The 12,142-nt window shown below is 43.4% G+C and overlaps 1 protein-coding gene across 1 annotated transcript in view; it reads left to right on the top strand.

The window, feature by feature from the left end:
- Positions 1 to 709: 709 nt before the first annotated feature.
- Positions 710 to 12,142, top strand: part of sema3b (sema domain, immunoglobulin domain (Ig), short basic domain, secreted, (semaphorin) 3B) — a 97,668-nt gene continuing 86,235 nt past the window's right edge. Inside the window, exon 1 of the mRNA XM_037104447.1 lies at positions 710 to 1,078. The gene's annotated coding sequence lies outside the window, so the exon portion shown is untranslated. The remainder of the gene's footprint in view (positions 1,079 to 12,142) is intronic.

Here is a 12,142-nt window from a genome sequence, read left to right as displayed (position 1 = left end):
GGGACAAAGAATAAGAGGACTAGCAACACTTTACGTGCTGAACAATGAACCGACGGACGAGTTGACATTTTAAAGAATGTGTGAACTTTGTGAAGAAGCTTCGAACTGAAATCCAAGTGTTAAGTGCACCCTCATCCCAGTCACACTCTGATCCTTATCACCGCTCGCTCAGCCAAACAACTTGCCGGATCACCACAAAAGAAACACACAGACGAGCAGTGAGCACTCTCCAAGGGTAAAAGTATGTTGAATCATAACGCTGAGAAAAAGACACTGCGGCTGGGTGACACAGCGAGGGAGTGACTGTACCTCTGGACTGTGTGGCAGAGGGAGTGGCGCTGAAGGAGAGGAGGAGGGTGTGAGTGTGTGTGAGTGCGTGTGTGTGTGTGTGTGTGTGACAGAGAGCTTTGCTTTCACGCCTTGCAGAGCAGTGAAAGAATATCTGTCACAGAGAAACAAGCCAAAAGACAGAGCGTAAAAAAAAAAGTTAGGTAAAAGGAGAGAGAGAGGAAAGAGGAGAGGAGTTAGAGAGAAAGAGTTGGCTGAAAGCAGCTTCTGTCCTCCGTCCCACCCCCTCACTGTCTTCCCCTCCTCTCTGCCCGGCTGGGAGGGAGAGGAAAAAGAAAAGGAGTGCAGAGAGAGAGAGAGAGAGAGAGAGAGAGAGAGAGAGAGAGAGAGAGAGAGAGAGAGAGAGAGAGGGAGAGAGAGAGAGAGAGAGAGAGAGAGAGAGAGAGAGAGGGAGCTCAACCACGCTTGCTCTTTAGCGCAGGACTCAGGAATTCCAGGACCTTTGGAATTGTGCGTGCACACACACACACACACACAGACACACACACACAGACACACACAAACAACACACTTTACACACACAATCTGCTTTTCTGGTGGTGATACAGGACTCAGACAGGGAGTATAAGAAAGAAAGAAAGAAAGAAAGAGAGAGACAATTAGAGAATAGCCTTTTCCAGCCCTTTTTTCCTCTGGACTATTTGACCGTGATGGCACCTGCCGAGGGGAAAGTGACGAGGAGGGGCTGAAGACCGGAACGGGACACAGGCGGAGGAAGCTGCTGATGAAGGTGAGATTTTGATATTCTGATTCTGAATCTCTCTGATGTGTGTCTTTGTCTTTTCTGCCATAACATGCGTCCATTTATTCAAGGATATCATTTAGGAGGAAGTTTTTGTGTGTGATTGTTGGGTAAAAACAATTGTCTGGTAAAATCTGAGTTCAGTCATTTATTCAGCTTTTAACAGTTGTAATAATAAAAAGTGGAATGATTTCAGTTTCTTGAAGTAAAAAAGTGAAGCTTGGGGGAAAAACCCTGTGTAGGTGTTTGTGTTGGAAGTGTGCAGCTCTGAATGTGTGTCAGCCGGGCTGTGTTTATCATTAAGGGTGATTTCCTTCAGTAACATAATAGCCCGGCTGCCGGACGGAGCGAGTTGCTGGAGCGGGAGCGTGTTCAAGTGCAAACATTTTGTGGGTCTGTTAATTGGATCTGATCAGCGGGCGATCCATCTGAGCACAAATCCGGACAGGAGGAAGAGTTTGTGTGCATGCGGGAGAGCGTCTGTCGTGGATGTTCAATTTCCTGATGGTGCACCAGTGGAAGTGGGGGATTTAGAGGGAGTTATTATTGCTTTTGCAGAGAATCGCTCTTTTTTTTCCCCAGTTGGCACTGGAGAGTTTTTGCCTCGGAGAACGTGACACACATGTTATAGCTTTGAAATGTGACCAGCTTTTTGTGTTCAAAGAGTGAAGCATTAGAGGAATAAAGAACCCACTGGACATACAGAAGATTAGACGTCTTTGGTCCTCTTACACCTGCAGTCATTGTGCGCTTCCTCCCTCCACCCTCCGTCCCGCCACACTCTGCCACTTTTGTTCTCTAATCTCATTTACTTCTGCCTTTTTTTTTTCCTGCAGGTTTTCTCTCAAATCCCACAACTAATGACAGAGGCTTATCCCATGCCACTCTGCCTCGCTCTCATCCTCTTCTCCCACCCCTCTCTTTTCTCTCCCTCATCCTCTTTATGACAATTCACCGGCCTTTATAAAGCCCCACATATACATTATCTTCTCTTTTGTAGCATGAGCATCTTGTGTGTGTTGAGTGGGCGTGTGCGCGTTTGTCAGGCTCACAGGTGTGCATTTTGTCTGTCGTCTCACGTATTCAGTGTTTTAAATCCCCGATCTCGCATGGTCTTTTATAACCCCTCCACCCCAAACCCATCTTAACCTGCACAGCAACCCTGCCATTACCATTCCAGCGCCTTAACCCTTCATTTGCCTTTGAAGTGAGGTGTGTTGTGGGTGCAGTGGACGGCCTAACAAGGTGTTACACGATAGTTATGTTGACTTAATAATAATGTGACCATACTCATAGGTTTGTATGTTTAATGTCTCTACTTTAAAGGGAAACGCCGCCATTTTTTTTCCACATCAGATGCTGTTTGCAGGTCTTGTGTGGGAAATCTGATAAATCGCTTTGAAAAGCGAACTCAACATCTCTGAGTGTTGGGTTGGAAAGGCAGCATTAGCCAGCACTGGCACCCAAATCTGTGTTGGCCCAGTTGCATTGTGGGTGATGTAGGCACCTGTTTTTGACAAGGAAGAAGAACTTGAGTCATATAAGAGATATATCTCTGGTTTTATTGCTTTGACTTTCATCCTCGAGTCCAAAAGCATTATCTGGGGGCAATGTTCAATCCGTGGAGCTCTTTTCTCAGACTGTGTTACGTTATTTGGGCCATTTTTTGATGTAGACGTGTGCTCAGTTCCAACAAAATCAGCATTTTAGCTTACAAAAAAGCTAACTGGTGAGCTGCCACATTGGGGGCAGATCACGATCACTTGGGTGCACCATGCTGTTTTGCTTTTCCAACGACTGCATTTGTTGCGTCCTGAAAAGCTAGCACATTTTAATGACTTTATAAACATTTTATGAACTCCCACTTTGCCAGAAAACTAGCTATTTATCACAAGCGGTGACATGATTATTTCTTTCATAGCAGTTCTGCCTCTGGGAAAAAGGTTTTTAATGATTGAAGATTCAGTCTGCGTCTGTGTTTGCACCACGCTTCAGAAACAGATATTGTTGCTGTGTGCAAGCTCATATTTTTTCTCCCAGTGCAGCACTGTGAGGAGATCTTTGTGTGAGGACCAAAGGTGAAACTTCAGGTCATGTCCACTTACTCCATTGTTCATCTTGGATGTTCTTGATCTTCTGCAGGTGTCACTCTTTGCACTGCGTCAGTTGTTGCTGCTCATGCTAATCGCCCAGCTCTTCTTCTGTGAATTCCAAGCACACTGCCGTGGATGCAAATTTAAACACACATCCCTCCCTTTGCGTCAGAGGATCGTTCCCAGGACAGACACGGCGTGAACAGCATATGTATAATAGCTCGCAGCACCTGCTCGCGTATTCAATCATTTTACATCAGAGTGCAGCAAAGTGGACATTTATTTAACCCAACAGCTCCTGTGGGTTCAAGGTGGCGCCGCTGATTGCCTGGTGATGAATCAAGCGCCAAGGTAACTTCATGGTTAGGGTGTCTCGACACTGATCCACTGCCACACCTTGAAACCCATTAACCCCCATCTCAACCCTTCCTCTGCAGAAAAACCCATTAACCTTCCCATTAACCCTTTCCTCAGCCTGAAGTTTCTACCAGGTCAGCAGAAAGTGGGTGAAAAATGTGTAAAGAGAAAACACAAGTGTGGTACGATGACTTATGTGTCTGCGGAAAACGGGATAAATCCTCTCTTGGACTGTCAGTGTTCGCTCCGTCTGGACTGACTGCTCGCCTTTTCTTTCTCTATATGAAGCGAACAAAGTAATGGGATAAGCCACAGAGAACGGATGAGGTGAGAGGGAGAGACAGAGACCGGGCAGCGATGTCAGTTTTCCTTTGTTTGAAATATTTAATGAGTGCCTCTGCTCTCTTGAAATATTGACTTTTTCCCATATAGCCAGGGGGGACAGATGGGAGCGGAGGTTGTTCTCTCGTTCAAATAAAAAGCAAAAGGCTGTTAGCATCAAACTTTCATCAGTTTCCTTTTATTTATTTATTTTTTGTTTTCTTTTTCGATCCGTCTGATTAAAAAAAGACATGATACTTGCCCTTGATTTGGAAGTCGCTGCTAATGAGGGGGAAAATATGTGTTCTGTGTGTGTGTGTGAGTAGGGGAGGGTTTGTGTGTAAGTGTAGATATTCTGAGTGTGTCTCATGAATGTGTTATGGACCTTGATATGGCTCAGCCGCTTAGCCTTGCTTCCAATTTTGCCCAATGGCCACTTGCGGTATTGCATGGAAAAAAGTCCCTAGCCCTGAAGAGCATTTTCCCCTTTGAGCACTGTTATACAGGAAACGTCTGTCTGTCTGTCCTGTTGACAGGACACTTCCAAATGCAAACAAGTTCGACTGTGAGTCTTTTTAAGCATGCAACTTTGATTTATGGAGGTTTTGTGTTTGTAAATTATCCCTCAAGCCAAGAAAAGTGATTTAAAAGTCTGTGACATCATCACAGTGCAAAGTCAATGGGCCGAGTGGGAACCTGCATATTCAGTTTGCTGCTGTATGGAACAGGCGGGCTGTTCTAACCGGATGGAATGGGTGTCACCTTAACAATTTTTATCTAGTTCTAATAAATCTATGGTGTTTCTGTTCCACTAAAACAAAACATGTACGATTTGTAAAATCTGAGAGTTGGTATTTTTGCATATGATCTGAACGTTCAGTTTTCCCCTGATGTCAAAAATGTCAAATTTGAAAAGAAAGAAAATACCACATGTAACCTGGACATTATCAAGTGATCCCATTTTTTTTCACATATGACTGACATACATTTTCACATTTTAGATTACATATATTCACCTGTGATTTATCCTTCACAGGTGAATGACAATTTCCAGACATGCATCAGATCGTGAAATTTGCTTCCTCACATGTGAATTTCAAATTTCTACACATTTTTCACTTTCTATCGGCTATTTTCACGAGAACTAAAATTTCAACGGAGGAAAACGACACTTCACTTACTTCACTCACTTACTTACTGTTTAATGACAATGTCATTGTGAACAATATGTGAAAGGAAAAAAAAAATCACATGTGAACTGATATAGTCACAAGTTTTCACATACCATGAAACTTTTCACGTAAGAGATTTACATTCATGAACCACTTTCGTTTGCATGTGATTGACCTTTTTCCACACATGAACTAGAGCTCCACCATGTTTACATCCATACCATTAGTGCTGAGGGAAAGGGTAATTATTACAGATTCCAAAAAAATATCCTTCTACATGAAGACACTGTTTACCTGCAGTCTAAAGAAAACTGGGTCCCAAAATGGAAAGGAATACTCTTTCTCATTTAATAAGAGCAAAAACAAAAAAATAAAAGGAGAAAAAAAAACCACATGCTGAATATAATCTGGTCTTCCAAATGATAGAAGAAAAATAAATGGTTAAACTACAACATATTGTTACGTAACAGAACAAAACGCTGCAAATAATATAGAATCTAAATTCATCACAGGCTTTCTACTATTTAAACAAATGTATTGCCCTATAAAGCTTTGATGAAACATTTTTCCTTCAGAATGTCAAATCATCTAGAACTGGTGGAGATATTTGATACCATGCAGATTAATAGTGATAATGTTCAAAAGGTGTCACTGGATATGTGGAGAAAACCTAAACCAGTGGATGAATTGATGGATGGATGGATTGATGACAAAAGAGTTGAACCTGAGGTCGGCGAAGACAGTCTACCTGATTCGTCACTGTGTCAAAGAGGCTGGTGAAGGATGTGAGTCACTCCGTCTTAGATTAAAGAAGATAACACCACCTCTGATGTTCAAGCGCAACCTTTTAGGGCAGAGATGTCTTTAAAGATAAACTTAAATGAGGAAGCTGCACGTGAAATAAATCCGGGTGGCAGATTGTGTGAGAGAGCATTGAGATGAAATAGGACACGTGTAAGGACAGGTGAAAGAGTAAGAGGTGAAACTTTGACTCCTTAAACACTTCTTGGTAAAGATGTTGACATTCAAAACATGGGGACACGTGAAAAAGACTGATTTTATGTTGTCATAAAAACACAGCAAGAGAGGAAAATACATCTGTATTAAACCCAGGAGTCAAATGTTAAGGACCTGCATTGTCAACTGTTAAAATATCCCAAAAGTTGAGGGAGATTTGGTGATAAACTCTCAGGAAGTAGGAAAATTCAGGATCATCTTAGGCTCCACAGAAGCGATGACCTCTAGAGACGGACTAAATTTAGCCTAATTGGTTTAATCTGATGATAGCTACTGATCCATCAGAGACCCAAAACATGGCAATGGGATCATTAGGATAACGTATGGGCGCAGATGTTGTAGATGGTGGAATGATATGTGACCCCGTGCCATCAGATTAAACCTCTACTGATGACGGCCTGAAGGAGAGGTTAGGCTGAGGACAGGGCGGTCAGTCTCAGTTCACTGTCAGTGGACCGCCCATACTGAGTGGATGGATGCTAGACAACTGGTTCACTGGTTCGCTGTTCCCTGAGCTGCTTCGAAGGGTGTTCATAAACTCCAGCTGAGATTATGGTGTTTTCTAAATTAAAAAGAAATGAGAAAGTCATGATCAATGTCAAGTTAGTAATATGCAAATCAGCTTCTCTTTAAGGCGTTAAAGCGGCCGGCTTCGCAAAAGCAATTTGTTTTGATTGGTGAAACGTGTCCAAATTAGTCAGAGAAACCTACGATTCATGCATATTGTATCCAATTAACATATTTCAAGTTCACAAACCTTCACGAAACAGCTGCAAAACTTCAGTAAAAGAGAAAGAGTAAGTGTCAGGGATGGTCTTGCAGAAGAAAAAGCATAATTCAGTGGACAGGGCGTGTGCAGATTTCTTTTGGCATGCGATAAAACCACACTCCCTGCCTGACTTGGACAGGAGTCCTGCTTCTCTTCATCACTTGTGTTTATACCTACTGCCTTAACCACACACGTCCCTGTGCTCCAGAGGCACAGATATAAAAGTGTGTTCTGGTTCAAGGAGTTCTGAGTACTTTCAGTTGCCTTACTTGAATCAGAAGTTTGTCAATTTTAAGTGACAAAAGTTACACTTAATATTCAAGAAAATCTGTATCGTAGAGATGTTAATTACCTACAATGATACTGGTAATGAGAAACGGGAAAAGATTAAAGATTTGAGAGAAGATTTTTCAGATATTCATTAAAAGATGAGTGTATCTTATGAGAAGAGAGACTGGGTCTCCCATCGTCTGGATCACTCATTGGCTGTTTCAGGCCACAGGGTGGGCATAGAAGGAATTACGGTTTGTTGCAATTTCATCCCCTTTCATGCATGAAATACTTACTTAATATGTTACTGAAATAGATCTAATGGACATTTGGGAATAAGAGTTAGATGCACTACTGAAACACCCAGAGCCTCCACTGTTGAGCTGCATTAAACTTGTACGCGCTATTTAGTTTTTTGATGATTGTACCTGCCTGATGGCATCAAGAGAATCTGAGCTCTCTAAAGACATATGGCATGACTTCACTCTTAACTGTTCGCTCAGCTGTGTTTGTATTGTTCGGTGAACTAGTCACCGGAATGGTTAAAGGAGGACCTGGCATGTGACATACTGCAGTTTAAGGTTTAGTTGGCAGACAACCAATCAGTGTCAGATTATTATTGTTCCTGGGGATGGAGGCCAGAGAAATGCTTCAGCACCAAAACCATTGTTTTCAGCACACTTCAAAGCACTGCTTTATCCATTAAGTACATATGATGGGCTGTTGCTCATGCAGGCCGGCTCCAGAAGCACACACAGTGTTTGGTCCGAAATCGGCATCAACAAAATGGTTTTGAAGCATCTGCACCTGCAGCGACAAGTCTCTGTGTGATCAGGGCCTGAATGTTAATTTTTAACCAAACCAAGACTAAAAATATGGTTATTATTAATTAATAATCATTCTTTATGAATATTTGACCTCATTGCCACTTTGAGCCAATCACGTGAAGACTTAAAAACCCACGAGTCAAAGAATCAAATCACATTTAACCTTAAGCTAAATATATTGCATATTATGGGCTTTTTGCACACAAGGTGGGTAACTGCTGCTCTGCTTCCCCAACACATCTTTGTGTTCCCCTTCTCGCCTTCTTCTTTACCTCTCCTGTCTCACCCACCACTCCCCCTTCTTATGCACACAGACACACACACACACACACACACACACACACACACACACACACACACACACACACACACACACACACGAATGCATACACACCTTTCCTGTCCTTCCTAATTTCTTCTTTCCCTCAGATGCCCAGGTCCATCCCGCGCTGTTGCAGAACAGCCTCTTCTTTGCCAGGCTGACCTGTAATTGCACTCTCAATTTGTGTAGATGTGTGTGTGTGCCTTTATGCGTGTGTGTTAGTGTGTGTGAGTTTATACGTCGAGCCTGTCCTGTCCCATCACCTTGAGCGGTCATGCAGTACTGAAGGTGAGGTGGAATTAGGAGGCTTTACACGGGTAGATAGGAAAATAACGAGATTCTTGCCGTCCCTGTCACACACACACACACACACACACACACACACACACACACACACACACACACACACAGACACGCACACCCACACACACTAATACATTATCATACACATATAAGCAGCCTTATAGTTTCAAAAACTGTTTCTGTCTCTACAAGCATGCACACACACACACACACACACACACACACACACACACACAGTGTCCCAGAGGAGTGCTCGAGGGGCTTATGCAGGGGATTTTGCTGTTCTGCAGTGTGCCTGTCAGATAAGGAAGGAGACGCGGGTCTGCCTGGTGACACGCCACTGAGCGCGTGCAGCACAGCCTCCTCTCCATCCCCTCCCCTCTTTAAGCTGTCACTCAAGTCACCTGCCACCCTCTGTTGCCACTGGTGATGATAGGAAACACACAGGGGCCCTCTGGTAAACTCATAGACACACACTGGTGGAGAGGCCTTTCCTGCTCCTCTATCTCTGTCAGGCCAGTTTGACTTGGACCAGCCTGCTCTAATGAGAAGACTACTGGAGCTGCACTCCCAACAGATTGCTGCTTTTCTAGTATCCACTCTGTTTTAACCACAGAAACAAACCTCATGTTCTCCCTTTTAACCCTCTTCTTTTATTTCCCAGCTTCCTTAACAACCCTCCAACTCCTCTCCACCTCCTTTCTTTGGCCCTTTCCTCCACCTTTCCATCCCTCTCCTTCATGTCCCCCCCCCCACCTCTCACCACCTGTAATCCTGCTTACCGCTGTTCAGCAGCTGCTCCGGATCACAGCTGGGGAGAGAAAGCGACTTACAGAAATCAGAGAGAGTGAGAGTTTTTTTTTTTTTTTGGCTGACGCTGTTTCTTCGAAATGATCTTCATTACTAATACTGATAGCACTAATGATTGATCTGGTCTATGGATGAGCTGCGTGGTAAGACAGTAGCACTTTGCCAGCTCTCCATCTTCTCCTGTTGAATTCTGCAGTACAGCTGCTGGCAGGTGCGCCTGGAACAACACCATCACATTGTCTTTCATGCCTTCCTGTGTCTTCCAGTTAGTCTGAAAATGTACTGTCTAATATAATATTTAATTTATTAGTTTTTAATGTTCAAACTTAATGAAAGTTTGTGGTTGTGTGTGAAAGGTTGTGGTTAGGTGTGAAGATTATTATTCCTCCATTGTTGTCAGATTTTCATTATCCATCATTTTTTAGCTGCTGGCTAACAGCACTTTTATGAAACAATGCTTTACAATTTGTGTCTTTCTCACCCATTCAAACTAAAGTACCTGTCATGGTTTTAGTCAGTTTACAGTCATTACTGTCACTGTCATTACTTTCCACTTCCTGTCTTTGTCTTTTTCTCCCCACACTTTTTTCTAATTAGCTATGTTCCATTAGTTATCAGCTCCTGTGCATTTAAGGCTGAGTTTTTCCTTCGCTCTTCATTGGTTTGTCTGTATCTCCTGTGTTCAGTGTCCGGTCCCCTCAGTCCTCATTTGTTCCTTCATGTTTTTTTTCTTCTGTCTTTACATTCTTCTTTAGTTTTCTTTCAGTCTCCTTGTTGCCTTTTTAGAGAGCTTCGAAGAACAGTGCTGTCCAATTTAGGGTTCAGTAACTTGCCCAAGTTAGACATGTGGATAGAAAGGGCCATGGAGCGACCATCCATGATTACTGGATTATAAAAAATGTTTTGGATTCAAAAAATCTAATAAAAAAATCTGTCTAATGTCTGTAATGACCAGGACTCAGTGCTGCAGAAGGACTCAAAGCCCTTTCTGTCTGGCATACAGTATCAGGCTGTGATAAAGACATTCAGTGAACGAATGCGGTTGTCTTTAGGCTTGATGAAATAGGTGCTCCTCCATTTTTCATCTGCAGGTAGCCGGCCTCCACCTTTTCCACTATGATATCTAATATTTAGCAAATTCCCAGCAGGCCTCTGTGTTGCAGAGTGTTCAGTCCTGTCACGCTTTCCCTCCACATCCACCCGCCCTGCCGTGAAAAGCCCCTCTTGCCTACGCCCTTGGCCTCTCCTGTCTCAACCAGTCACCCTCCACCACCAGCACCACCCTCTTTAGTGACACCATCCCCCCAGCCCCAGCCTCTTGGCAGCTCCTCCAGGCAGGCTAATTGACTCAGTCCCAGGAGGGGGGGATCATGCCACATTTCTAATTTGGCTTCCCCTCCTCCAGATAAAAGCTACATCCCTCCATCCTTCAACCCCTCCTCTCTCCGAGCCCTCGATCTCTATCAATCCATCCTCCTCGTTTTTAAATTTTTATATTTTCTAGATTTTTTTTTTTTTACAGTTCATGCCAGGCAACTAACGTTTTTAAATGTTTTTTTTGAGATGTTTCTATGAATCCTGCTTACATCCCGCTTCCTGGTTGTCTTTTTTATTCTTTCGCTGGCTGTCGACATGACTCCCAGCCACAAAATACAGACATAATAGGCAACTGAATACATGAAAGGACAGATACACATACACTCAGAGAGCACAGCACCTCGCCTCAGCGCACCATGGGGTTCACCTTCAGAGAGCCTCCATCTCCGCAAACTGCACCTGGGGACTGCGATGGGCGTGTCTCAATGTGTGTGTGTGTGCGTGCGTGCGTGTGTGTGTGCGCGTGTATGTGTGTGCAGACCGAGCCTTCCAGTCCCGCTAACAAGCAGACAGATGGAGAACAAAGACATTTTGCTATTGATTGTATGACACTTCAGAATCAGAAGAAATAATCAAAAAAGTCTCCAGCGTGCCCAGATTGGGAATAGGAGGTTGCTGCACTTGTGTTCACCGAACGGCAGAAAAAAAATGATTTTTTTGTCAACCTATAAAGATGTGTGTACAGTTTATACTGCATTGATATTAATGCTGTTTTGCCCGTTTGAATGCATGAGAGGCATCTGTGCGCGTTTTCAGTCTGCAGTAAGAAAACCATTTCAGGTCCTGTGTGCAAATATCCCAACAAAAGAGAGGTGGAGTAAATCTCAAGAGCGTTGACCCAAGGAGGAGTTTTTAATGATACAGTGGCCCGAAATGAAACAACAAATACACACACACACACACACACACACACAGGAGCACAAGTCAGGCATCCTGACAGGTTCTGTGCAGGAAGCATGTTTGGTATGTAGCAGTAGCTGTGGCCATTAGAAAAATGGTATTTTCAGATGGACAGATAAGGTAGTTTAGCTGGAGGCTCAGGGCCGGCCGGTCTTGTGGAAAAGACATTTGACACGTAGAGAGTTGTTACCTTCAGCGCAGTATGTGGAAAGATTTCAGGTCTGTTTTTCATATTAATAGGAGAGTGGAAAAGGCTTTACTGTTTTCGAATAACAAGTGGGAGCTGGCTTGGCTGATAGTTTTGTACCTTGTTCCTTTTGTCCTGTGCTCAGACAGATGTGCAGGACAGATACATTTTGCATTTAATTTCTCCCAGATGTACCACAACATAAATGTAATGGGCCGCAGATGCCTTTTTGATCCAGTTTTTGGATGTTTAACATAGAAAAAAATCATTCCAGTTTAGCTTGAAGGATTGCTCCTGCCATCACATTCACCATGCGATGGCAGGGGC

This window comes from Acanthopagrus latus, chromosome 7 (assembly GCF_904848185.1).
Source record: "Acanthopagrus latus isolate v.2019 chromosome 7, fAcaLat1.1, whole genome shotgun sequence".
Taxonomy (NCBI): Eukaryota; Metazoa; Chordata; class Actinopteri; order Spariformes; family Sparidae; genus Acanthopagrus; species Acanthopagrus latus.
This window is presented reverse-complemented; position numbering and strand designations above follow the sequence as displayed.